This window comes from Pinus tabuliformis, chromosome 5_1 (genome assembly GCF_031772625.1).
Source record: "Pinus tabuliformis cultivar Carrire ecotype Pingquan chromosome 5_1, CPIR1, whole genome shotgun sequence".
In the NCBI taxonomy this organism is placed as follows: Eukaryota; Viridiplantae; Streptophyta; class Pinopsida; order Pinales; family Pinaceae; genus Pinus; species Pinus tabuliformis.
This window is the reverse complement of record NC_142305.1, coordinates 748744910-748771570: the sequence shown is the minus strand read 5'-3', so window position 1 is coordinate 748771570 and position 26661 is coordinate 748744910. Positions and strand designations below refer to the sequence as shown.

The 26661-nt window shown below is 38.0% G+C and overlaps 1 pseudogene; it reads left to right on the top strand.

Annotated features, from left to right (window-relative positions):
* Positions 1 to 2439: 2439 nt before the first annotated feature.
* Positions 2440 to 25710, top strand: LOC149167114 (uncharacterized; annotated as a pseudogene).
* Positions 25711 to 26661: the final 951 nt, after the last annotated feature.

Genomic DNA, 26661 nt, shown 5'->3' with positions numbered 1-26661 from the left:
AATATTTTCACTGAATCTTGTAAAGACTAGAGTCAAAGTATGCAAAGAGTCCAAATTCAGAATTTGAACAACTCTTAAAGTAGCCCCCAATCTACCTTAAGAAAACTCATTATTTCTTAATTTCATCCTCCAAAAGTTGCTAAAAAAAATTAACTCCATTTGTGTCAGATACCAGATAGTGTGTACCAATCCCAACATAGATGCATATGCGGAGCATCCTGGAATTGTGTATGCTACATGATGGAAACAATTAACAGAATAAAATGTGCTTCCATTATATACTCCCATCATCTTTTAATCTTACTATTCTAACTCATATACGAGAAACTTTGAAAATGGCATAGGATTGTTTTTCCAAAAAAGGAGTAGGAAGGGACAAGGAATATGTAACTCTTCATACGTGTAGAAAGGAATTGAGGAAATTATTTTTGGAATTTCCTTGGGGAGGCCGAGATTTTGGAATTTTGAAGAGGATTTCTAAATCTGAGTGAAAAATTGAATTCTGCTGACAGTATTGTGTTTATGGCATAATGTCTCATATGCAACTTGTTATTATGTACTATAATGATGTGAGAACTAAAACAAAAAGGTAAACTTTCCTTCATGGAAATGGAACAGTCTAGTAGATCCCAAGAATAGGTCTTTATTAGATGGTGCACCAGTTGATATTTATGGTGCTAGTAAGTAGAGTGAGGGTCTGAAATGTTGGCATGTATCAAAAGAAAAAGAAACCTTTAGATCCCATTCCCAATAAGGTTAATTGGGAATCAAATCCTCTCAATAATCACTTCTATTTATGAGGGTTGATAAGGAGGGGTGTTATGATTAGGATACATGTATTATTTTAAATATTGTTTGCATTTGATGGAATTCATAAACAATGTTATGCTATATCATGAGAACTCTTCCTGATTGCTCTACTCAAAATTAATCCATTTTAACATGTCAAGTTTAAACTTTTATGTTGACAAATACATTAAATTATATTATAATTGTGCCTAATTTCAAGTTGAAAGCTTATATTGTACAATCGATGCATTCTATAGGACTACTAACTAACTTGAAAATTCGCTTCAAGGCCACTTAGATGAATTTATAAGTTCTTTTGGATATTTTCCATTACCAATACAGTTCTAGTTAATGATAAGGGTCCAAGGTCTTGTATTCATTATATTAGCTTAATCGACCATACAACATTGCACAATAATTACTTGATGGAAATTTATTAGGTATTGCTTGAGTGATAAGAAAACTTGTGTTTCCATTTTTTTGGAGGGGCTGAGAGGGTAGTGGATTTTGAGAAGCAACATGTAGGTATCTACAAAAAAATTGTTGAAATTAGACAGAGTTAAGTCAAGTTAAAACCGGAAGTATACTAAGATAAAAAATAAAAGTCTTTGTTGCATGAAGTTATAACAGTTGGGAATAATAATTTTTCAAATTCAAAGCTTGTAAAGACTAGAAAATTTTGTATCTAAGAGAATGTTCGAGGCTATGAAAAAATATATGGAGATGGTATTCCATAACAATGGGGTATGATGTACAATAAGTGGAAATGTAGATTATAAGGAGGAGAGGGTGTTCAGTCTGACAGTTATAAGGACCACTCATTGAAATTATACAATACTAAGGTAACTATGTTTGGTACTAGATTTGAACTTTGAAATGATTAGTATTAACTATTTGGTATTTACTATGCATTTAGTTTCAGCAGCTACCGCAGTTCAATTGTAACTATGTTGCAACTCTCAAAACATACAATTTAGAAACAAAAAACTTTGACTTCCATAAAAGTGACATCATTGTAGCTTCAAGTAGATATTACAATCAATCCTTTGTAATATTTAATATAATCCTAGGTTGTTGCTTTTCACAGAGTTTGTTTTCATTAATCACCATTTTTAGCCAAATGCCTAGATTCTTAAGTTTCAACTTATATCTCTATTATGCATGCTTCTTCTCAGATGGTGAGTCAAGAATTTATTCCTAATAGACAAGCTAATGTATATTGATATTTTATCATCTTTTAATTATGTTCATTATTTATTTCTCAATCAGGTTACTTACATCTTTCCCAAGGAATTTTTATTCACATGTAGCAATAGGAAAATTCTACTTGAAAATAACAAAATAAAGTGCTTTGGCTAGTACCGAGACATTAAAACTATCAAATATTGTAAGATACATGATTTGACTAGCACAGGTGAACCTTTTTTCTATTTTTCACTAGTTATAAGTAGCTAGTAAAGATTGATATTGTTGAATTGTTGCTGCTAGACATTTTTTATTACTTTATCATGTCATGTCAGTGAGAACGATATGGAATTACCAATTCCATCTTGGAATTAAGATGGTATTGTTTTATAGTTGGAAGTGAGAGCATTTTAATATCCTTATCTTGTGGCATCTTCCTGGAAATTTGACTCATTGAAATTTGTTATGGAGGACTTTCTTTATCAACTCTTATCATCGACATCATCATGGATCGGTATAAGGGAGTACAAGAAAATTCCATGGCTAGTGACTCAATAAGACCATTTGAAGAGACCTTAAAACATCCAACAATTCCTAGTGACACACTACATAGACTAGTTGAGAATAACCCTATTGCAGGTAGTCCTATTTCTTTGCAATTAAACACATTTTTCCCACTAACACAACAAGGAAGTTGTTGTAGTGGCTACAACCACCCTCCAAAATTTTTCCTTACCCTGCTTTGGAGCCTCCCTACCAACCTTCACAACAACTTGCCTTCCTTCATCAAGTCCTCAAGCTTCAGTGTCTTTCCTTCTCAAAGGCAGCCTGTCGATCACAATTTGATCTTTTCCTTAATAGGCTGCTCACCCGGACTTGGTCCAACTATGAGATAAGTAGATTCCCCTTGAAAATTGTGCATTCTTGGAGGGAAACCAACCTTTCCCTCCAAGAATTGTGCAATCCTCTTTGACAACTTGCTGGTCTCCAAGATAGCGCAATCCTGCCAACCAACCCTCCCAGCAGGATTTAAGCAATTTTTCCCATCAACAGGTTGTTCAGCCTAAGATTTGCACAAATCTAGGTAGTAGTCAGCTGCTAGGCCCAAAAATTTTGTAATCCCCTTGGGAATTTACCCATCTTATAGTCATAAATGCGCATTTTTCTCCAACAATCGAGCCGTCGCTTGCATGTGTAGCTAAGTTGACCAGTTCCCTCCGAGACCAAGCAAAATAGACTTGCATGCATAGGTTGCTTCTCCCAAGGAAGGATTCAAAGGCATCCCTTGTCTTAGGGATCTATGTTTAGTAGTTGGGGGTTACATGCAAGGAGCAATTCAAAAACCTCCCACCAAGTGTCGCTTCCCCTAAATTTGTTGTATGCGTGTCACAACCTCGATGTTATCAAAAATCATCAACCAATTGCTGTAGAGCTCATTCCTCACATCAACCTTGCAGCTCTGACATCCCACATCACATATAGGAGAAATCGGCACATTCAGCTCAATTGTTTTGCGGTAAGCCTGCTTCCCATGCCTTGTGTTGCATTTTTGTCACTTTTTGGGTTTTCACTTGTATGAGTATTGTTTTCTTGATTTCTTTGAATTATTTTTTTCATTTACATGTATACTAGCTTGTTCTAGCACTGTTTCAGTTTCCGTTTCTATCACATTGCTCTTGCATGCATGAAACACTTTTGCACGGACGTTCACCCAACCAGCAAATTGCCTCACCCTACTGCATGTTGATTTGTGTGTCGAATATTTCATTCATGTTTTTCATGCACTGTTAATCACTTATGTTATCACTTAGTTTCTCCATGCATTCATTGACCTACTTGCTCTCAATTTTCCGTCGGCGAGTCAGGCCAACCTTGTCCCGAGCTCTGCCTTCACCGAGGTTGCATTGTGCAATCTAAGAAAGGAAGGCTCACCTTCCTCTCCATATTTGCACATTCTGGCCCAGCACTAGCCTCCTAGACTAAATTGCGCATTTTTGGAGGTCAGTGGCTGCTTGGCCCAAAAATTTGCACAAATTTGTCCTTAGGCTAGCAGTCTTTCCCAGCTAGAATCATGCATTGTTTAATCATAGCAGTCAATTGCCTGATTGGACTGTGCATTGTGCAGTTCTAGAAGTCAATCAGTCTCTCAGTAGCTCGGACTATGCCTTGTGTTGTCTTGGCAGTTGGTCTCTCGACCTCCTGACCGAAATTGCACAACCTTCATGATCATTCACCCAGGTATGTTGCAAGTCAATTCTCATGTTCATTTTGGTTTTCAACTAACAGATTGATTACTATGAGTGTTTCCATGTCTCTAGGTATCACAGGTGTTCATCTACCTCTCAATAGTAAAGGTACAATGGTTTCCAAGAGAGAATAAATGAAGACACCATTCAGAGCATGCTTGAGGATGCAGTCAATTAAGTGTCCGTGGGCTTACCTACTCACGAAGGCATCAGGCTATTCATGGAAAAGGACATCAAGAAACAACATCAAAGAGAGGAGTATCATGAAAAGCAACTATAGGTAGCATACTGAATATAGCGAATGCAGCGAACACGGTGAATGCAAGAGGAAGGTTATTGACCACATAGAGGCAGAGCAAAGTTGCAAGATCAAGTAGATCCAATGATAATGAAAGCAACTATGCAAACTTAGTCTATGAAGTGACGGCGTGACATGAAAATCATGTGCAGGAAGAAGATGGAACAAAGAAGGAGTTTCGTGTATTGAAGGAAAAACTCAGGGAGAACATGAAGCTGTATAGACATTCCAATGAGTTGCAGCAAGAACAGGAACAACAATCAACACAACATGCACTTGTGGATGAAACTATGCTAGTACGAGTTAAAGATCTATCCTAGTAGCTGACACAGAGAAAAAATGGTGAGTAATGTTTTTTATCGCATGCAAGGGATCCAACAGCATGCATGTCATTGAACGCACACATGCAACCCAACCCATTCAAAACACTCACCAAGGCGAAGGCAAGAAGCAAGTCGAGCTGGGGCTGAACATGTACTTCAGCAAGTTGATGTGCATGACCATCAACACACACTTGCAGATCAGCACTGACACTATGCATCAGTGTGTTGTTGGTTCAACCATACCCAAGACGACCATGCACATGTTAGCAGATGAGTTGGATGAAGGGGATGAACCAATGCATCGTTGCAATGGAGGTAAGAGTTCGATTCAGAAAGATGTCACCATGAGGTGCATGCACATCATCACAGATGACCAAGTTTGGCATCATCTCACCACCTTCACCATCACAAGTATGTCAAAGAGTTGGTCTCATCACAACAAACTAAGTGTCAGTGATGTCTTGCAAGGCTTGCTCAAGCTATGTTGTCTCACATGAGTACATGTGCATTGTAATGTTCAGTCATGTCATGTGTAAGTCGAGTGCCAACAGTTGGATGTAACAGTCATAGAGTAGGTGAAGAGTCATGACGGTAGTTGAACTGTCACAAAGGGGAATCTCAAGGGTCACCCCACCCTTTGCAATAAATAGTCCCTCATAACTCATTGTATATGCTTTTCGTCAGCCAAGATTCTACTAAGACTATCTTGAAGAAGGCTTAGATAGTATTGTAATGTGCCTTGGCTTCTCCACTGCATGGAGCTAGTACATCTATTTGCAGGAGCAAGCGGATGTGGTTGTAACATTCCACTAATGGGGCTAGCATGTTTACATGGTGTATTGTATGATTGTGACTTACACTTCTTTATATAATAAAAGGCAGAACATTTTCATGCATATGTTGTTATTGTAGTTGGACTGCTCAGGTTGCCTTTATGATATATGTTTTTTAACTTATGTACTTTTATATGAACTAATTTGCATACAATTATAAGAATCTTATTGTTAATGTGTTGCATATGTTTTTAATGTTGTCATCGTCTGTGTCAACTGCTTTGTCAGACATCAGATAGACCTTTCTCTGAACCTTGTTATATCAACCGTCACACTTGTCTCAGACTAATCCATGAGTGTTGTTCATGTTATCTTACCTTGTATTTTGTGACTACCGCATCCGTGTCGACTACTCTACCAGAAGTTGTGCATGTCCTTTGTATTGTGTGTTCCTAGCCAAGTTGGTACTAATCCCTTTCAACCTGGAACTCATGTTCACCTTCCTCTCCCTTTGAAGTGTTGATAAACCACACCCTTGCTACTAACAAAGTTATCTAACTTGCCTCTATGCGACATCATGGTCAAGGCATTACCTTACGACCCACTGTTGGGACTCCTACACCAAACAGTCTGAGGTCTAATTGGGACTTCTTACCAAGGAGATTCCCTTGACATGTTAGCGGGTCCAACACCATCAACATTTCTGGTGCTAGAAGGAGGGTCTGATGACAAGCAGTGTCCTCTCATCTATTTTGAATCTTTGCATATCTTTCATGGAATCTTGCATTCTTCTCCCCATGAGATGTTTTTCGAATCGTGAAGATGTCTCCATCTCGGGGAAGCTTTTCAATCTCTTGTCCACTCACACGTATGATGGTGAATGCAAAGTGGCCTAGCCTAAGCACTTACATAACTTCCTTTCCATGATTTATGAGCAAGATGAGTTTACTAACAAATAGGCCAGTCTGTTGCTTACATTCACACTTCGTGAATCCCCATTTTGTTGGGTGCTCAGCCTACTGGCTGACATCGTGCACTCATGTGAGCACTTCTATGATCTTATTGAAGACATGTTCCATCAGTTTGATCTAGACCATCTTGACCAGAAACAGTTACAGGAACAGAAGGCCCCGCATGAATATATTATTGATTTTTTGCAGTGCTTCCATGACTTACAATTTCAAGCTCCGAAGAGCCAGATGAAGTTCACTTATCTCTTGGACTGGTTGGAGTACTATCTTAAGAAATATGCCTGTCCTAAGAGGAAGCTTGATGTCAAGCCTCGCTCAACCTTCTTCGTTGATGGAACTACACAATCCCATGTGGGAGTAGGAACTATCTCAATGGAAAGTCTGCCTCCCTCTCATTCAATAGTTCCACCATCGCCCACTGATGTTAAGAATCATGTTCACACATCTGTTCATTCTTCGCATCCTCCCAACATCACTCCACTCAATTTTCGCACAGAGTTGGTTGTTAGTCCTTCAAGTTCCCATATGCATTCTTTTCTTCAACCTCCATCTTCACACATAGGTGTTCATCCAGATGATGATGTCTTGTGTTCGTCCATTCCAGACTCTTCACTTGTTTTGAACAAGGAACAACCCATTGACGGAGTTGGTGCTGCACAACCAACATGCAAGTCTATCATCCATGAAGATTATGAGTGGGAGCTTGAACATCAACACTCGACGAAGGATGACTGCCTTCCACCCGATCCCCCTCTGTCCTTTCCTAGCTTCTTTGGTGAACTTTCCATCCATGATTTTGCATGTGCATCTTCATCCATGGATGCACCCATTGTTGATCACTCGCAGGACTCACCAGATGCTAGTCCATCATTCGATAATGGAGAGAATAAGTTATTCATTAAAGATCCACTTGATCCTTCATCTATATTATTTAAAAATACAAAGGATGAGTTCGTTCGCTTTTCATCTACCCCTCTGTTTGATTCATCTAATCATGAGGATGCTGAACAATTCATTGATTTTTCTGATGGTGGCGGTCGTGATCCATTTTCTTCCATTTTTTATCAAGATGATGAATCTACCACAGTTGATCTTTTGAAGCCACTAGTTTATGATGATCTACCTGATGATGAATTTGAGACACCCACAACTATCAAGGCACTTCAACCCAAGCTAATGGTTATGTCAGGCCCTCACTTTCTTGGGGTCAGTCTCACTTCCGATCATGAAACTATTCAATCACCCAAGGCTCCTCATCACTTGTCTGTGTGCATTAAATATCCATCTCACAAACAAATCACACTTCCTCCACTGAAACTACACGATCCCATTGCTCATGTATTGGAGGAGTCTTACATTGTAAGCACTCATTCATGATGCAAGTTATCTTTGTTTCTTTCGTTTGCTTGCATGTCTTCTTCAAGAGTGTGCTTTTGCTTCAAAGTTGAATGTAGCGTCACACAGCCCATGATAAGTACACGGACTATCTGTCATGCACATGCACTCGCTTATGTACCATGGGCACTTTGAAACATGAAGTGTGGCTGTCTTCACTGTTATATATTTCTTGTAAGCTGGTGTTTTGGGAAGTGTTAGTGTCTACATATGAATGCTTAAACCCCTATACTAGTAGTTAAGTCTAGAACAACAGTGTAAAGAATTCTCTACCTTTTCTATTATCAATAGATTAAATAATAGGTAAAGAATCCTACCTGTAGCTTTCAATTACTCCTTATCTCCCTTGATCAATTTTGTTGCTCCTCTCCATACTTAATCCACTTGAAGAGTACCTGCACATAGATAGAAGACAAAAAGTGATCAAAGCATATGATAATGATCTATTGATTAAACATAGCATGGAATCAAGTACATGATACACATATGAAAGCATAAAAGAATAACACAAGCATATGGAAAAATATTTGAATGATTTATTAGTAAAAGGAAGAGTTACAACCCAATTTGCTCGATTCAACATCGCTCCTCTAGTTCAATCCCATCCTCTCCTCATAACAAGCAAGACATTTTGACATCATTACAATAATTTAAATCAACTCAAGTCTCATACTAACAACATTTCCTTCTAATTCAGTAATTTCTAGCTCCTGATCACTTAGATGAATGGTATTTTTATAGGTGAAAGAAGGAAGTTATGCCATAAATGGTGATAATGAATGCCCTCCCAAACTTAGGATTTAGTTCCATGGAGGAAGGGATAAAGGGATTGATGTTCCTTAACTCCCTACCTCATCCAAATATGAGCTCAAAGGAGTAGATAAACTTGCGAAACTTCTAGATGCATCAAATGGATAAGAATATTCCCAAACCCCAATGTAATTTCGCTCAAATTTTCCCAGCGCAGGCCAAAGAGGGCTCAAGTGCACTACATAACACCCTATCACTGTATGGATCGCATTGCAGCGCACCCTAATGAAGGCCTGCCTACACTGATCTTCTTAGAGATAGTTTTTGGATGATTTTAGTCATGAAACTTCTTAGGAAGCTGGGCATTCTGATGGTTGACTTCTTTAGGGCATGTAACAATTGAATTAGGTTTTGATGGGCCCTAATAGTACTAATCTATAGGTTGGGGTTGATGCACCACAATGGATCTGTAATGGTTGCCCCCTAAAGCATGAAGTTGTAAATATGTATGTCGAGTGAAATGCTTTATCATGTGGAGAGGAGGTTTCGAAGTGGAAGGTGACCTGCATCAATTACAATACATATATCATGATATTTTGATTTTTTCTCATGAACTTGTTGAGGGAAGGCATACCCATGCTCAGCTCATAAACTTTCATTACATGTACAAATATAGTCGTCTACAGATATAGACCCATGAATGGATGACCATGAATGTAAGGCCATTGTACATTTGATTTAGTATTCCTGAAAATATCGTAGTCCATATGGATGAAACTAGATCCGGGGTCTTCAATCTCATTCAATCTTTCACTCAAGTACAAGTCTAACCATGTGAATAGATGATCTGAAGTCGAACATGGGAAGACATCGTCTGATTACCAGCCAATGATGTAAGATGTTAATAGATGTGAGTACAATCACCGATAATGATAATGACCCTCAAGGTACTACAATACATTTGATAAGGTGTGAATAAATGATTTGATGTTGAACACCATACAAAGTCTTTCAGGCGAAGGAAAATGATGTCAACCTATCCTCAGAAGCGAGAAACCTACCATTGATGTATGCAAGCCTCAAGGTACTGTAATGGTGTTTCTAAGTCAACCTCTTGGATGATGTGCTGATGTCGACAAGAAGTGACTCATCGTAGGAGGGCCTTGATGTATCCCACACCAACAACACAAAACGAGGTAAATGATTTTAGAGATCAAAAAATTGACTGACAACAGAAGCTTCAGGAATGGCGGTCATGAAAATGAAGGTTTATGGTATTGCAAAGGATGAAGTTTGAACTGAATGACTTCTCTTGAACATGTCAGCGACGCTAAAATGAATTGGTAGCATTGACCCACAACAAAGTAATGGATGGTATGATAGACCAATGTTGTGATAACCATCAAGCTGAATGACCCAACCCACATAGTCATGGTGATGAGGTGAAAGTGTCATGTTCAAGAGTGACTTGCTACCATAAAGTGTTTTCCCCTTTTTCCAATTTTCCCAGTCATTTCTGACCAGTACCTCTTTATTTTTATCAAGCTTGAGGAGGGTAACATATGCTTGTTGTATAATTTCACCCTTCGGGTGAATCCATCACTATTTGATGCTTTAATGAGTCTAGCAAAGGTGAAACTTGGTATTCTCTAGATGGAAAATTTTGTCGCTATTTGATATTTTTAACAAGTTTAACGACAAAGATAACTTAGTCCTTTTCATGTTTAGGGAGTTTAAAAAGGGACGAAAAGGAAACTCCACAAGTGCTTTTTCGTAAAATAATCTCTCAAGTCCGTAAAAAGTGTAAAATAATACAAGAGAGATATCATTTCCAATCCTTTAACGAGCTGGAAAGGATAAGCACTAAACAATCTTTTCATGTTTAAGGAGTGTGAAAAGAGCTTAAAGAGGACTCCAAGGGGGTTCCTTTTTTGTTTTTAACAAAGCTCGAACAAGAGATAAAAGTTTGTTTCTTGGTTAAAGATGAATTTACATTTGAGCACGTCAAATTTGCATTTCAATTGTTAAGCTACACAAAACACCATCAAAATATATTAAAAGTACCTATTTTATGGATAAAATGAATAAAAACTAATGTTTACTCAATTAATGTGCAAGAAATAAACATAAAAACAAGTTTTACCATTCATTTTTACCATTTCACATTTACCCTTTCATTTTGGTGCTTTGGAGCAGTGTTTACCTCAAAGTTCACCAGCTAATTGTGGAGAATTCAGTGGACCATTCCTCGTGTCGTCCAGACTAGGTAGGATCTATCTATGTTCTCTTTCATTTCATTCCATTCATTTTCAATTTCAGGCAAAATTTTTGAGCTTTTGAGGCCCCTAAGGTTTCAATTTTGAACTCTAGGATCAGTGCACCCTTTCAACATCAAAAGGTGCACTACATTGCACACACCTAGAAGGCTGCATGTATTGCAGCACACTGTCTCTAAGGCAGTGGTGCGCTGAGCGCAAAAACCCAAACTTACATAGCTATTTTATCCCCAATTTTGCTTTGTTTTTTTCCAAGAAATGGATCCTAATTTGTCTAATGGTTGTATTGCAGACATTCATTAGATCAAAATGGTGATTATAAGGGGAGAACTTGAGCACAAATAAAAAGATACGATTGCCCTAAATAATTAGGTTACGGTTGAGGCCCTAAGAAATTGCGGGTTACTCAAGTATTTCTGACTATCTAGCATGCCACAACAGATTGAGCTTTTACAGTTCCTTGTTCATTCATGGGATCCTACTAATCAGGCCTTTCACATTAGGGACAAAGTGATCCCATTTACCATTAATGAAATCTACTTTTTGACTGGACTAGCAAGGCTGGGTGCCCCCATTTCACTATCTGGATTTTCTAAAGAGGTGAATCAGTGAGAGACTACATATGACAGTTCTGCCGGGAAGGTGCAAAACCTAGCAAAGATGGAAAGATTAACATCAAGGATGTTAGTGATTTACCATTGAGGTCGATCCTCTTTACCATTGCGAAATTGGCTGGCAGCACAACACTCCACTTGGCAAACAAATCATACATGCAGTATGCTTTAAAGTGTTTAGAGCCAAAAGTGTTCACTGGTGCGAGGCAGTACTTTCATCCGCGAAAGAACAATTGATCAAGGTGAAAAGCAAAAAGACAAGGAACTTTGGCTATGGGTCGATCCTAATTTCTTTCACCTTGGAGAGAATTCCACTTATGCAACCACAACTTGTTTCACTGGGTGTATCTGGACCTAGGGATTCATGGATGCAGAGATGGGTAGATCTTATGGCTAGGCATGTAGGTCAGTCATTGATCTCATTTATCCCTCCATTCTTTGAGTGGTTTAATCGATAGGATACGGCCATCGCAGAATATCCATATTCAGGGATGGATTTCCGTGGTGATCTAGACTTGATGTTACCATTTGGAGCATAGTGGGGTGCTATAGGTAAATTGTTTAACCAAAGTGTTTTTGATTTTAAAGTTTCTTAATTTTTTTTTTAATAAACTCCAAGACTAAACAAAATCATTTTTTATGTATGCATATATTGGACCTGTTCAACCTGTGGGGCACCAACGAGAGACAGGTGGGCTAGCATAGAGACCTGTTGGGAGAGTACTTCTCCAAGACTTAGATTTAGCTAAGACATTGGCTAAGCTACAGGATCACATAGAGGGTTTGACCCTAGGCATTCTAGATGTTCAAATTGATGGGTTTCCTATGCGATTGCGGTGTCACACCATTGGTGTGCCGAATCATTGGATGAGACTTTTATGCATGATGGCACATGTTGTGACCTGTTATCATGAACACCACTAGCTTATTAGAAGTTTTCTGCATACATTTGAGTTTTTGGGTCAAATGACCAATGTTTGTCTTGGACACAAACTATTTGTAAAAACTTTTAAAACGATTATCTATTTTACTTTCAAAGTTTTAGTATGGTTAAGTGATGCAATCCTATTGAGCTGATGAAAATATTTACTTTACATATGTTGCAAATGTCTATTTAACACATAATTCACTAAAGAATTAGTTAATGTGTTTAGATTTATGGAAATATGCTGATATTGAATAAACTCAAAATACCTTTCCAAAATACGAACTCTAAGGAACATGCAATGAATTGTTGGGTTTCGGATGATATAAACTCCAGTAATTTGTAGTACAACGAGCTAAGACTCTAGCCTAATGATGATTCAGCATATGCCAAGTAAAATTACATCAGAGAGAAGTTCAATCAATGCGCTATAATCAACTATTTTGTTCATCGATTGACCAATATAAATCCCTCTAAAACTCACTAACTCACCGCTTGGAGTGAAAATGGCCCATGTTACAAAGGATAGATTTTGTGTGCTACGACTAGCCCCATCGGTGTAACCAACAAATGGTTTCGAAAAGTTCGACATCTACAACAAATGTTAAGTGGATTACTTAACCAAATAAAAAACTCTAAATGAAACACACACACACACATGCAATCAAAGCATATATACAGTGAGTTTTACTATACTTAACTAAGCATAGTAATGTTTAAGGTACAACCCATTTTGGGGCTGCAACAATGGAATCCCATCATAGTCCACTAACTCATAGGCACCTTTTGTCAAAACATGCTTAACAATATAAGGGCCCATCCAAAGCGGTTCAAATTTTCCTGTGCCAACTTTATCAGAATCGTGATCATAAAGCAAGACCAGGTCGCCTTCTGAGAATACACGAGGCTTGACATTTTTATCATATTGCACCTTAATACGTTTCTTGTGTGCTTCATTATCCAATGCAGCATCACGACAGGTTTCATCCAGATGGATTAACTCCAAGAAACATGCTTCTTCTTTAGAAGAATCGGGTAGCAAGTCAATCGCGAGTTTGAGAGATGAGATTTCACATTGGATTGGTAAGACTTCTTCCAAACCATACATCAACTGGAAGGGTGTAAATCTGGTCACATTTCTCACCGAGGTTAGATATGCCCATAGAGCTAAGTACAAGATTAAATGCCAATTTCTTTTATGAACCCCAATCATTCTTTGCAACATGTGCTTAAGGACATTGTTGATAGCCTCAACTTGTCCATTAGCTTGTGGATAGTATGGAGTAGAACTATCATGTGACAGTCCTAACTTGGCAGTCAACTCAACCATCATGTGATTGCAAAAATGCAATCCATGATCTGTAATTATGGCGTGTGGTACACCAAACCTGGCAACCACATGGTTAAAGAAACATTAAGTAGTCGTTTTGCCACTGTTGTTCAATGTTGGCATCGCCTCAGCCCATTTGGTAAAATATTCAATGATGACTATAATATATCCATGCCCCCTGGACAAGGTGGGGTTACATGTCATAAAGTCAATGCCCCATTTGGTGAATGGGCCAATAAAAACGACTAGATGCAGTGGTGCAGGTGGTAATCTGGTTTTTCTGTCAAATATATGGCGAGCATGGCAACTTCTGACAGCAATAATGCAATCTTTTAATATGGTTGGCCAGAAGTAACCAGCACGAAGAATTCTCTGCGTGGTAGCGTAACCAGATAAATGTCCACCACAAGCACCTGAATGACATTCATTCAAAGTTGTTTCGGCTTCCTTCATATTGACACCACGACGATAAAGTGCATCACCAATGATCAGATAATCTTTGGCTTGGTATCAAGTATGTCGTTGTTCAGAGCGAGAGGTATTAGGAAGAAAATCTTGGGTCTGGAGATATACTAGTATATCTCCATACCATGGATCACTTGACAAGATAAGAAATAGAGACTCATCCAAGATTGATGCTTCTGATGTTAAATCGTTGGAGGATGAGGGAAGATCGTAAAGTAACTCAGCAAAGACAAGAAATTTCTTTGATTTAGATTTTATGAATTCCAAATCAAACTCCTGCAAAATTACTATCCATTTGGAATATTTGCCCCCCAACAATTGACATGACAAAATGTATGTCATAGGGTTGCAATCCGATATAATGTTAGTTTTATGGAGGAGAATGTAATGACGAAATCTCTTCACAGCTTGAACAGCTGCCAAAGCTAAATTTTCGACATAGGAATACTTACTTTCTGTATCATTGAGATATGACTCACGTAATAAATAGGATGTTCAATTCCACTTTCTTCTTAGACTAAAACCATTCCAATGGTTGTATCTGTAGTGGTGAGATACAGGTAATAGTCTTTTTGATAGTTTGGGGCATACATTAATTATGCTCTAATCAAGGAACCTTTAAGAGTATCAAAGGAAGCTTGCACAACCTGATCCCTATGGAAGGGTACCTCTTTCTTCAATAGACACGTAAAAACTTTAGCCAACTCAACATAGTTTGAAATGAACCTCCTCAGAAATTTTTCCTTCCCTTAAAGTCTCTGTAACTGTAATAAGTTCGAATGCGGAGGCAAGTTAAGGATTGCCTGAACCTTAATTCGATCGAGTCGAATTCCATATTTTGAGACTATGAATCCAAGAAATCGACAAGAGCCAACACAAAACACACACTTATGTGGATTGAGTCTTAACTTGTAATGTTGACACTGTAAAAATGTTTCTCTCAAATGTTGTGGGTTATCAGTATGCTTTCGTGAATGAGCAGGTAAATCATCAAGATAAGTTTGAACAATGTGCTTGATGTCATGGAAGGCATAATTCATTTCCCTCCGAAATGTAGGCCCTACATTCTTCAAACCAAAAGGTAAATTTCAATAAGCGAATGTGCCCCACGGACAAATAAATGTTGTTTTGGATTGGTCTTGTGGGTGGATATTGATTTGATTATAGCCATAAAATCCTTCCATGAATGAAAGGATTTCACATTCGGCACATTCGTCAATAATCTGGTCGATAAAGGGTGTAGGATAATTGTCTTTTGGACATGCTTGATTTACATCCCTATAATCGACACACACTCGGATTGTCCCTTGTTTTTTCATAACTGGAACAATGTTAGATACCCAATCGGTAAGAGTTACAAGGAAAATGAATCCAACATGCAAAAAAATTTCAACCTCTGCTTTAATGGAAATACCTTTCTTAAGATGAATAGGTTGAAGTCGTTATCGTACTGGTTTGACATCAGGGTACATTTTAATCTCATGTTCAACAATACTTGAGTCAATTCTTGGCATCTCCTCGTAAGACCATGCAAAAATATCTCTAAATTCACAAAACAAAGCACAGTAAGTTCCAATGGAGAACAAGATTTGCCAAAATGAATGTTCTCTATAATGTTAGGCTTGGTTGAAATGTTTATAGAAATTGTTTCTTCTATGTTTGACAAATTACGCTCAGAATCTACAGTATCTATCCTAACAGAATTCAATAAGAAATCAACGATTGATGGGTAGTTTAGTTCATTTGAATAATCTTCATTGTCATCTAGAAGATGGGAATGATGATGATAATATCCCCACGGTTCCTCTCCTATCATCATTGATTGAATGATTCCTTCATCCATAGAATGTGTACGTGAAAAAGGATCTGAAGAGGTACCATATTCTAACAACCTATCTACACATAAAAAAGTTGAGTGTCGATTTGGGTTTGCCACACAAGCCCGAAAGATTGATTGCTATGATAATTCAATGGGGCTTAACGGAAACACCTTTATATTACTATCAACTTCAACTTGGTTGGAAATCCTCCTTAAATTAGATGAGGTGGAGCAAATCATGTTGCAGGTCTCTACTCTTGCCACTTCCGCAAAATCAGATGATGATAGGAGGGTAAAAGTGCCCATTAGGGAAGGATCTTTAAAGAGACCTACTCCAACACTTTGAAGTGACAACGTGGGTCCGTGTACCAACGGAATGCTTCCTATAGCTTGTGAACTATTGGAAAAGAAGGCTAGTTGATCAATGACTATGATTCCACCCTTAAAAGGAAATGCAATAGTATGAAAGTACGTGGAAACCACAGCAGCCATAGTATATACCCAAGGCCTTCCTAGTAAAATGTTGTAATCGAGGGGTCTGTCAACTACCTCAACTTCAATAGTAACCGTTTTCCCCCAAGTTTGATTTTCAAGTTACTCAAAATCCCACATGGAGTGTATTTTCTTCCATCAAAAGTTTTCAACGTGGTTGATGATCATGAAAATGGTGGTGAACCAAGTGTTTTCTAGCAGCCCATGGACATAATGCAAGTAGATGCCCCTCGTCAGTAATAGTTCAGTGAACAATCTTATTGAGAGCTTTTACTTGGATTAGGAAAGCTAATTGCGCCGGTAACTGTGGTGAATATCCCGCATGGCTGAAAACCATAAGATTTGAATCCGTAGGACCTATTCTGCCTATTTCTGAAAAAAAAGCCTGTTTCTGGGAGGGACAATTTTGCAACACCTCAAGTGTCGACATAGTGGAAGGTGATTGAGAAAGATCTTCTACTATGTTATAGTTTTGAGCTGCTTGAGCCCGAGAGTTGAATGTCGATTTGTGCACAACTCCCTTTGGTGGTTTTATTGTCAATTCAGGTACAATGGGTGGAACAACTTTAGATGAAGTCAAGGTCGAAGGATTAGGTTGATCAGTGACTTGATTATTCGACGATGATAAAATTTCCATAATCTTTGTTTCTTGTTGACACCAAAAGTTTGGTTTGTGGCTTTGTGATGGATAACATTAGTACTTGGGATGTCGAAGCATGGTCTATCGCAACCAAATGTGTCTCTGAGGTTGGAAATGGATCAGTCAACACTGCCGATGTGTTTGAAGTCTTTAAAAGTTTAGAGACCTCAAAGCGATGTGGAAAATCTCTTGTATTTAATTCTTGTAATTACATATTAGACATGGATAATGAGGTTTCCTTTCCCAAGTAGAGGAATCAAATGATTTCTCTGGAGGGAAATTTTCTTGTTTCTTTTTGTTCTTCCCCTTTTTCTTGCCTGCTGGTTGCTTTGGATTTTTTCCTTTGTCAAATGACATGGAATTTATCTCGGAGGCAAGAGAATTTTCTGATGCATTGGTAGTTTGATTGGAAACAACAAGAGTTTGATCAGATGGTCTTCTTATTGATTGTGTGCTTGAGGAATTGATCACACTGTCACCGGCATGAGAGTCCTTACTTGATTGTGGAGGAGGTGGAACAGTGAAAGCTAGTCGAGGTGCATTGGGAATTTTATCATAAAGCATGCCGATTGTGTGTAAATCAAATCCAAGTATTAGGCATGAGCAATGACTTTCTCTTCCATGACAACTCCACCTTTTTCCACATCCTCGGTGATTGATGGAAACAAGGATTTTATGAACCACTCAGTTAAAAGCTTATCGACAACATATGTCTTAACCATTCGACGACAACGCCGCCACTCATGAATATGATCTGACATATGGGTAGTAGTAGTCTGTTTAAAGTTGGTTAGGAGTCCTATTCCAGTCTTGTATCTGATAGGTAACTAGAAGTGGGTCAAAAAAGTAGGGGCTAAAGTGGTGAAGTTATCAAAAGAATCTCTTGGTAATTCAATGTACCGTTTAGCAGCCGGACCAGTAAGTGTTCTTTGGAAAAGACGAAGTCTGACCGAATCATCATTTAAGGAGTTTGATGAACACCACAAATGAAAGGTCATAACATGATTTGATGGGTCTTCTCTAGGATTTCCATTAAACTTCAGAATGTTAGATGGTAACTTATGCGGAATTACCGGCCACCAAGGTGCATATAAGATTGGATCATTAGTGAACCGATTTAAATCTGGTAATTATAAAGTTGCTACAAATGGAAACTGTTAATTCAAGTCAATTTGAGCATACCCAAGATATGATAGAATTTCCTGAGCAATAGGTCTTTGCATACCAACATAGGGCATCTGCATTTGGTAACCTTGGTATGGTTGTTAAACAAAACCAGTATAAGGTGGTTGTTGATAACCAAGTTGAATGTGTGGTTGTCCATAACCTGCAAAGCCTTGTTGACGAAGACCTTGATAAGCTTGAGATTGACCAAAACCAGGTTGAGTTTGTGAAACAAGTCAAAACTAGGGTTGGAACTGCTAGAATTGGGGTTGTTGAAATTGAGGCTACCACGGACAAATGCTTAAACCCCTAGACTAGTAGCTAAGTCTAGAACAATAGTGCAAAGCATTCTCTACTTTTTCTATGATCAATAGATTAATAAGAGGTAAAGAAGCCTACATGTAGATTTTTCTTACTCCTTATCTCCCTTGATCAATTATGTTGCTCCTCTCCATACTTAATCTACTTGAAGGGTACCTGCACACAGACAGAAGACAAAAACCGATCAAAGCATATGATAATGATCTATTGATTAAACATAGCATGGAATCAAGTACATGATACACATATGAAAGCATAAATGAATAACACAAGCATATGGAAAAAGATTTGAACACTTTATTAGTAAAAGGAAGAGTTACAACGCAATTTGCTTAATTCAACATCACTCCTCCAGTTCAATCCCATCCTCTCCTCATAACAAGAAAGACATCTTGACATCATTACAATACTTGAAATCAACTCAAGTCTCATACTAACAGCACCTCCCTACAATTCAATAATTTCCAGCCCTGATCACTTAGATGAGCGGTCTTTCTATAGGTGAATGAAGGAAGTTATGCCATAAATGGTAATAATGAATGCCCTCCCAAACTTAGGATTTTGTTCCATGGAGGAAGGGATAAAGGGATTGATGTTCCTTAACTCCCTACCTCATCCAAATATGAGCTTAAAGCAGTAGATAAACTTGGGAAACTTCTAGATGCATCCAATGGATAAGAATATTCCCAAACCCCAATGTAATTTCGCTCAAATTTTCCTAGCATAGGCCAACGAGGGCTCAAGTGTGCTGCATAGCACCCTATCAGTGTATGGATTGCATTGCAACGCACCCTAATGAAGGTCTGCCTGCGCTGGTCTTCTCAGAGGCAATTTTTGGATGATTTTAGTCATGAAACTTCTTAGGAAGCTAGGTATTCTGATGGTTGACTTCTTTAGGGCATGTAACAACTGAATTAGGGTTGGATGGGCCCTAATAGTACTGATCTATAGGTTGGGTTTGATGTGCCCAAATGGATCTATAATAGTGGGTCCACACAACTGGGTTACTCGCGCACCAAGCCTTCACCCACATGGGTCTACCAATGCACCAGTGGCTGCATTGGAAATATCACTTCACATGATCAGGCCCATGCACCATTAGTGTAGGAGTAGGAGTAGTGCTTGCTTTCAGTTGTTAGCTTGCATACTTGTTTTCTTACATGATTTGTCTTCTTATTTGTTTACTTGCATCGCTTTCATTTTTGCTTCTACTCTTGATTTGCTTTGTTGGTTGCTAGTCCATTCGCTTGTTTCGTTCATAGGTTAGTTTGCATGAAACCATGTGTGACTCATGAAACAAGCTGGGTAAAGTACAACAGAGATTGTACAGCTATGGCTACTTGGTTATCTATCATCTTGCCTTTGTATGATGAGCTTGCTACTCTTAGTCTATGATACGTTAAAGGAAAATACGTATTGTTCAATGTGAACCTTGGTGAAAGAAAAACGCTTGCATGATAACTATTGTCACCTTCTCTAGTTAGTTGTTTTTGGGTTAACCCTTGTTAGGTCAGCCAAGTAGAATAAGGTGAGGGGGAAAACCTTAATAAGCACGTCAAAGATACAATAAACTACTTCTTTTCTAGAACAACCTCCTCTTCTCTCAATAAGTTAGGATCCCTCTTCCACCTATGAAATGAATAAGTGCTATGCATAATGAAAATAAAAATAAAAATAAAAATGAAAAGACAAAACATTCAAATGACAAATGAATAAGGTGAAAGGAGAAAGTCTTCCTCTATAGGAAGGTGATGCAAGTAACTCCATTGGGGTACTCACTAAGCTCATTGGCAATGGAGCCATGCTTGTGTTCCTATGTCACTCCACCGGGGTACTGTCCAGGTTTGCTAGTAGTGGAGAAACACCAGGGATGAAACTTAGACTCTGATGACTATACTGCTTGTGCACTTATATACCCCTCAACCCCAATCGAAACAAATGTGTTGCCTTGGATTGGAATGTGTGTCAATCGACCAAGATTCTGGCAGATGCTACATCTTATAATCAAGCTAGTGTGAAGCTAAGACAAGCTAAGTGCTGAACAATACTTACTAAGGTGTTAGACATGTTTTTCATGAACAAGGTTAATTCAAAGAGCTGGAGTTCTACAAGTGTGTCACCAAGTGTTGTAGCAGCTACAACCACCCTCCAAAATTTTTCCTTAGCCTGTTTTGGAGCATTCCTACCAACCTTCATAGCAGCTTGCCTTGCTTCGTCAACTCCTCAAGCTTCAATGTCTTTCTTGCTCAATGGGAGCCTGTCGATCATAGTTTGATCTTTTCCCTTCAAAAGTTGCTCACCTAGACTTGGTTCAGTTGTAGGCTGAGCAACTTCCCCTTGAAAACTGTGCATTCCTGGAGGGAAACCATCCTTTCCCTCTAGGAATTGTGCAATCCTCTCTAACGGACTGCTGGTCTCCAAGATTGCGAAATCCTGCTAGCCAACTCTCCCAGTAGGATTTGCACGATTTTTCCCATCAACAAGTTGTTCAGCCCAGGATTTGCACAAAACTAGGCAGCAGTCAGCTTCTAGGCCAAGAAATTGCATAATCCCCTTAGGCAGTCAGCCCAACATACAGTTAAAAATGCGCATTTTTCTCTATCACTCAAGTAGTTGCTTGCATGTGTAGCTAAGTTGACCGGTTCCCTCTGGGACCAAGCAAAATAGACTTGCATGCATAGTCTTCTTCTCCCAAGGTGGCATGCAAAGGCATCCCTTGTCACAAGGATCTATGTTTAGCAATTGGGGGTTACATGCAAGGAGCAATTCAGAAACCTTGATGTTATCAAAAATCATCAACTAGACACTAGAAAGCTCATTCCTCACATCAACCTTGCAGCTTTGACATTCCACATCATAACTAGGAGCAGTCGACACATTCAGCTCAGTTGTTTTGGGATATGCTCGCTTCCCATGCCTTGCGTTGCATTTCTGTCGCTTTTTGGGTTTTCACTTGTATGAGTACTATTTTCTTGATTTATTTGAATTCTTGCTGTCGTTTACATGTATACTAGCTTGTTATAGCTCTGTTTTAGTTTTCATTGCTATCTCAGTGTAGTTGCATGCATGAAACTGTTTTGCACGGACATTCGCCCAACCGGCAAACTACCGCACCCTCATGCATGTTGATCTGTTTGCTGAATCTTTCATTCATGTTTTGCATGCACTGTTAGTCACTTCTGCTATCACTTAGTTTCACCATGAATTCATTGACTTACTTTCTTTCAGTTGCCCATCGGCGAGTCAGGCCAACCTTGTCCTAGGCTCTGCCTTCACCAAGGCTGCATTGTGTAATATGGGAAAGGAAGGCTCACCTTCCTCTCTAGATTTGTGCATTCTGGCCCAACACTGGCCTCCTGGATGGAATTTACTGTTTTTGGAGGTCAGTGACTGCTTGGCCAAAAAATTTGCACAAATTTGTCCATGGGCCAGTAGTCTTTCCTAACTGGAATTGCGCATTACACAATCCTAGCAGCCAACTACCCGACTAGACTGTGCATTGCACAGTCATAGTAGTCAGTCAGTCTCTAAATAGCCTGTATTATGCCTTGTGTAGTCTTAGAAACCGGTCTCCCGACTTCCTGACCAAAATTGCACAACCTTCATGATCATTCACCCAAGTATGTTGCAAGTCAGTTCTCATGTTCATTCTGGTTTTCGACTAACAAATTCCTTGCTATGAGTGTTTCCATGTCTCTAGGTATCACACGTGTTCATCTACCTCTCATCAGTATAGGTATAATGGTTTCCAAGAGAATAGAGATGAAGACACTGTGCAGAGCATGCTTGGGGATGCAGTCGATCAAGTGTCCATGGGCTTACCTACTCACGAAGACATCAAGTTGTTCATGGAAAAGGACATCCAACAACAACATCACAGTGAGAAACATCATGAACAACAACTGAAGGTAGCATACCGAATGCAGCGGACGCAACAAATGCAGTGAATGAAAGAGGAAGGTTGTTGACAACATAGAGGTGGAGAAAAGTTGCAAGATCAAGAAAATCCACTGATAATGAAAGAAAATTTGGAGACTTAGTCTATGAAGTGATAGCGCCACATGAAGATCGTGCAAAGGTAGAAGATGGAACAAAGAAGGAGTTGCATGTGTTGAAGTAGTAACTCAGGAAGAAAATGAAGCTACATAGATAGTCCAATGAGTTGCAGCAGGAACAGGAATAGCAGTGGGCACAACATGCACTCATGGATGAAACTGTGCCAGTACGAGTTAAGGATCTATCCCAGTAGCTGGCATAGAGAAAACATGGTGAGGAATGTTGTTGATCACATGCAAGGGATCCAATAGTATGCATGTCGTTGAGTGCACACATGCAACCCAACCCATTCAACACACTCACCAAGGCCCAAACAAGAAGCAAGTCTAACTAGGGCTAAACATGTACTTCGGCAAGTTGATGTGCATGATCATCAACACACACTTGAAGATTAGCACAAACACTATGCATGAGTGTGTTGCCTATTCAACCGTACATAAGAAGAACATGTGCATGTCAGTAGATGAGGTGAATGAAGGGGCCGAACCAATGCACCAGTTGCAACACAGGAAGGAGTTTGCTTCAACAAGATGTTACCATGAGGTGCATGCAAATCATCACGAATGACCAAGCTTGGCATAAAATCACAACCTTCACCATCATAAGCATATCAAAGAGTTGGTCTCATCACAACAGACCGAGTGTCAGTGATGTCTCGCAGGGCTTGCTTAAGCCATGTTGTCTCACATGAGTACGTGTGCATTGTAATGTTGAATCATGTCAAGTGTAAGTTGAGTGCCAACAGTTAGATGTAATAGTCATAGAGTAGGTGAAGAGTCATGAGGGTAGTTGAACTATCACAAAGTAGAATGTCAAGGGTCACCCCACCCTTTGCTATAAATAGTCGCTCATAACTCATTGTATAGGCTTTTGGCCAGCCAAGCTTCTACTAAGACTATCTTGAAGAAGGCTTGGAAAGTATTGTAACACACCTTGGCTTCTCCACTACACGGAGCTAGTACAAATCTTTGGAGGAGTAGGTGGATGTGGTTGTAACAGTCCACTGATGGGGCTAATAAGTTTACATGGTGTATTATATGATTGTGATTTACACTTCATTATATAATAAAAGCCAACACATTTTCATGCATATGTTGTTACTGTAGTTGGACTGCTTTGATTACCTTAATGATATATATTGTTTAACTTACGTACTTGTATATGAACTTATTTGTATGCAGTTATATGAGTTTTTTTGTTAATGTGTTGCATATGTTGTTAATGTTGTCACCATCCCTGTCGACTACTCTACCAGACATCAGATAGACCTTTCTCTAAACCTTTTTATATCAATCGTCACACTCATCTCGGACTGATCCATGAGTGTTTTCCGTGTTATCTTACCTTGTATGTTGTGACTGCCACATTCGTGTCGACTGCTCTGCCAGAAGCTGTGCATGCCCTTTATGTTGTGTGTTCCTAGCTGAGTTTGGACTGGTCCCTTTCAACTTAGAACTCACCTTCACCTTCCTCTCCCTTTGAAGTGTTGGAACCTCTCATACTCATTCCTTGACTCACTACATCAGTCACACCCTTGCCACTGACAAAGTTATCTTACTTGCCTCTGTTCGACAATGCGGTCAAGGCATTACCTTACGACCCACTGTTGGGACTCATACACCAAAAAATCTAAGGTCTAATTGGGACTTCTTCCCTAGAATATTCCCTTGACATGTTGGTGGGTCCAACACCATCAACAGAAGCACATCGCAATTTCTAGCTACAGTTGTAGGTCCATCGAGAACAACTGCTTCACTAGTCGTATTAGCTTTAGCTAGAAGAAGTAGTAATGAAACATCTATCTTTCAACAAGCTCTGGCTTATCCTCATCCACCAACTCTAGTTTGAAGTGAATCCTAAACATTTTCTACTACTCTTCCTACAACAATTGGGTAAGGAAAAGTAGAAGGCTTTATCTTGAAATAATATATTGTTCAATATGACAAAAAAACTTTGGGAAAAACATCTCACTTTAAAGACAAAATTCTAGTAAGAGAAAATAGATCTTGAGATATTGTAAGTATTCTCCATCCGACATTAAAAGTTTCATTTTTTGTTACTTATTCCTCTAGAAGCTAGGAACTAGAGGTACTATACCACAAACAATGTGGATTGTTGAAACCATCTATGAGGTGAATAATAGAGTAATTTTTCAAATCAAATATTCAAGGTAAATTATCATAGGAGCATGATGATCTTCAAGGGATGCTATTGACATCTTATACAGGACCACAAGGAGGTATGATAATGCTACCTAGAACTTCAAGGGAACACTCCCATCAACAGGTATGAATATATACTACATGCTCTTCCAAAGTTGCAAATGGGGAATTATATCTCTTTGAATGTTTTGATGATGCACTCTTACCTAGGAATGTATTTCAACAAAATCTTAGCACACAAACTATACAATCAAATGAAGGAGCTTCTCTACAGCAATATGGAAACCATTCAACCATTTGTGAACTATATTCTAGGGCATGTGGTGGCACAACTGTAAATGGAGCTACAAGGCCATGTGTCAGGGCATGTCAAGATCAAGCTACCAATCGACAAAATATTATTGAGTGGGTCAAAATATGCTCCTATTTGAACCATTATAACAGAAGGAACTTAATCTGTATGTACATGGGCTTATTTTTAAAATGGTTATTTTCACTAGCTCAACCATGTGGTCCCTCTGACAATTTTTGTCATGAAGGATTGTAACATTTTGGGAAGCGCCAATAATTGATTGTTGTTTTAAATGTCTATTAATTTAATTTTTCAATGTTTTTGGTATTGAATATCACATATCTAATGGCATATTCGCAAGGAGAGGATTGCAGAAAGGATCAAATATTTACAAGAACTTGTTCCAAACTCTAACAAGGTATGAAGGAAAACATGAATTGCTTTTGCATGGGTTGATTGATTATTTGGAAACTTGTTCTTGGTAATATTCAAGTTGAATTGAGGCTTCTGTGATCCATAATATTTGAAAGAATAACTTCGGCGTAAATCACATGTAGACATACATTTGTTGACGCGTTTCGAACCAACTAGTGTGGTTCATCGTCAGGACAAGTTGAAGAAACAGATCCAGCTTAGCATGATAAATAGTCTGAGTAGAGTCTCCAATGGCTAAATTGACTAACGGCTAATTTTGACCTTAGGACCCAAGTGAAATTCTTATTTATTAATTTATTATTATTATTATTATTATTATTATTATTATTTTTCTTATGGAAATAAGTTAAATTAGGTAAAATGGTTGGTTTTAAAAGGGAATTTATTTATTTATTTAGATTAAAATTAAATAGATATATATATATATATATATATATATATATATATATATATATATATATATATATATATATATATATATATATAGGTTATTAAGGTAAAAGTTAGGATTAATGGTTAGATTAAAAAGATTATTTATTTATTTATTTAAATTATTTAATAATTATTATTAAAATTATATATATAAATTAATCATAGGTTGAGAAAGTAATTAAATAATTTATTTATTAATAATAAAATATATATAATTTAAAAAACTAATTTAATAATATATTTATTAATAATAATAATAAATTAATTAATTAATTAATTAACTAATAAATAAATTAAGTTAAAATAAATAATGTATGGTTAGTTTAAAAAGGTAATTTATTTAATTATTTATTGCTAATATTATATATATTATAATATTAGGATGCTTAAAAAAAATAAAATAATAATAATAATAATAATAATAATAATAATAAATAAATAAAAAATAAAATAAAATAAAATTGGAGGGGGCGGAAAAAACGACTAAGAAGAGAGTGCTAGAATCCAG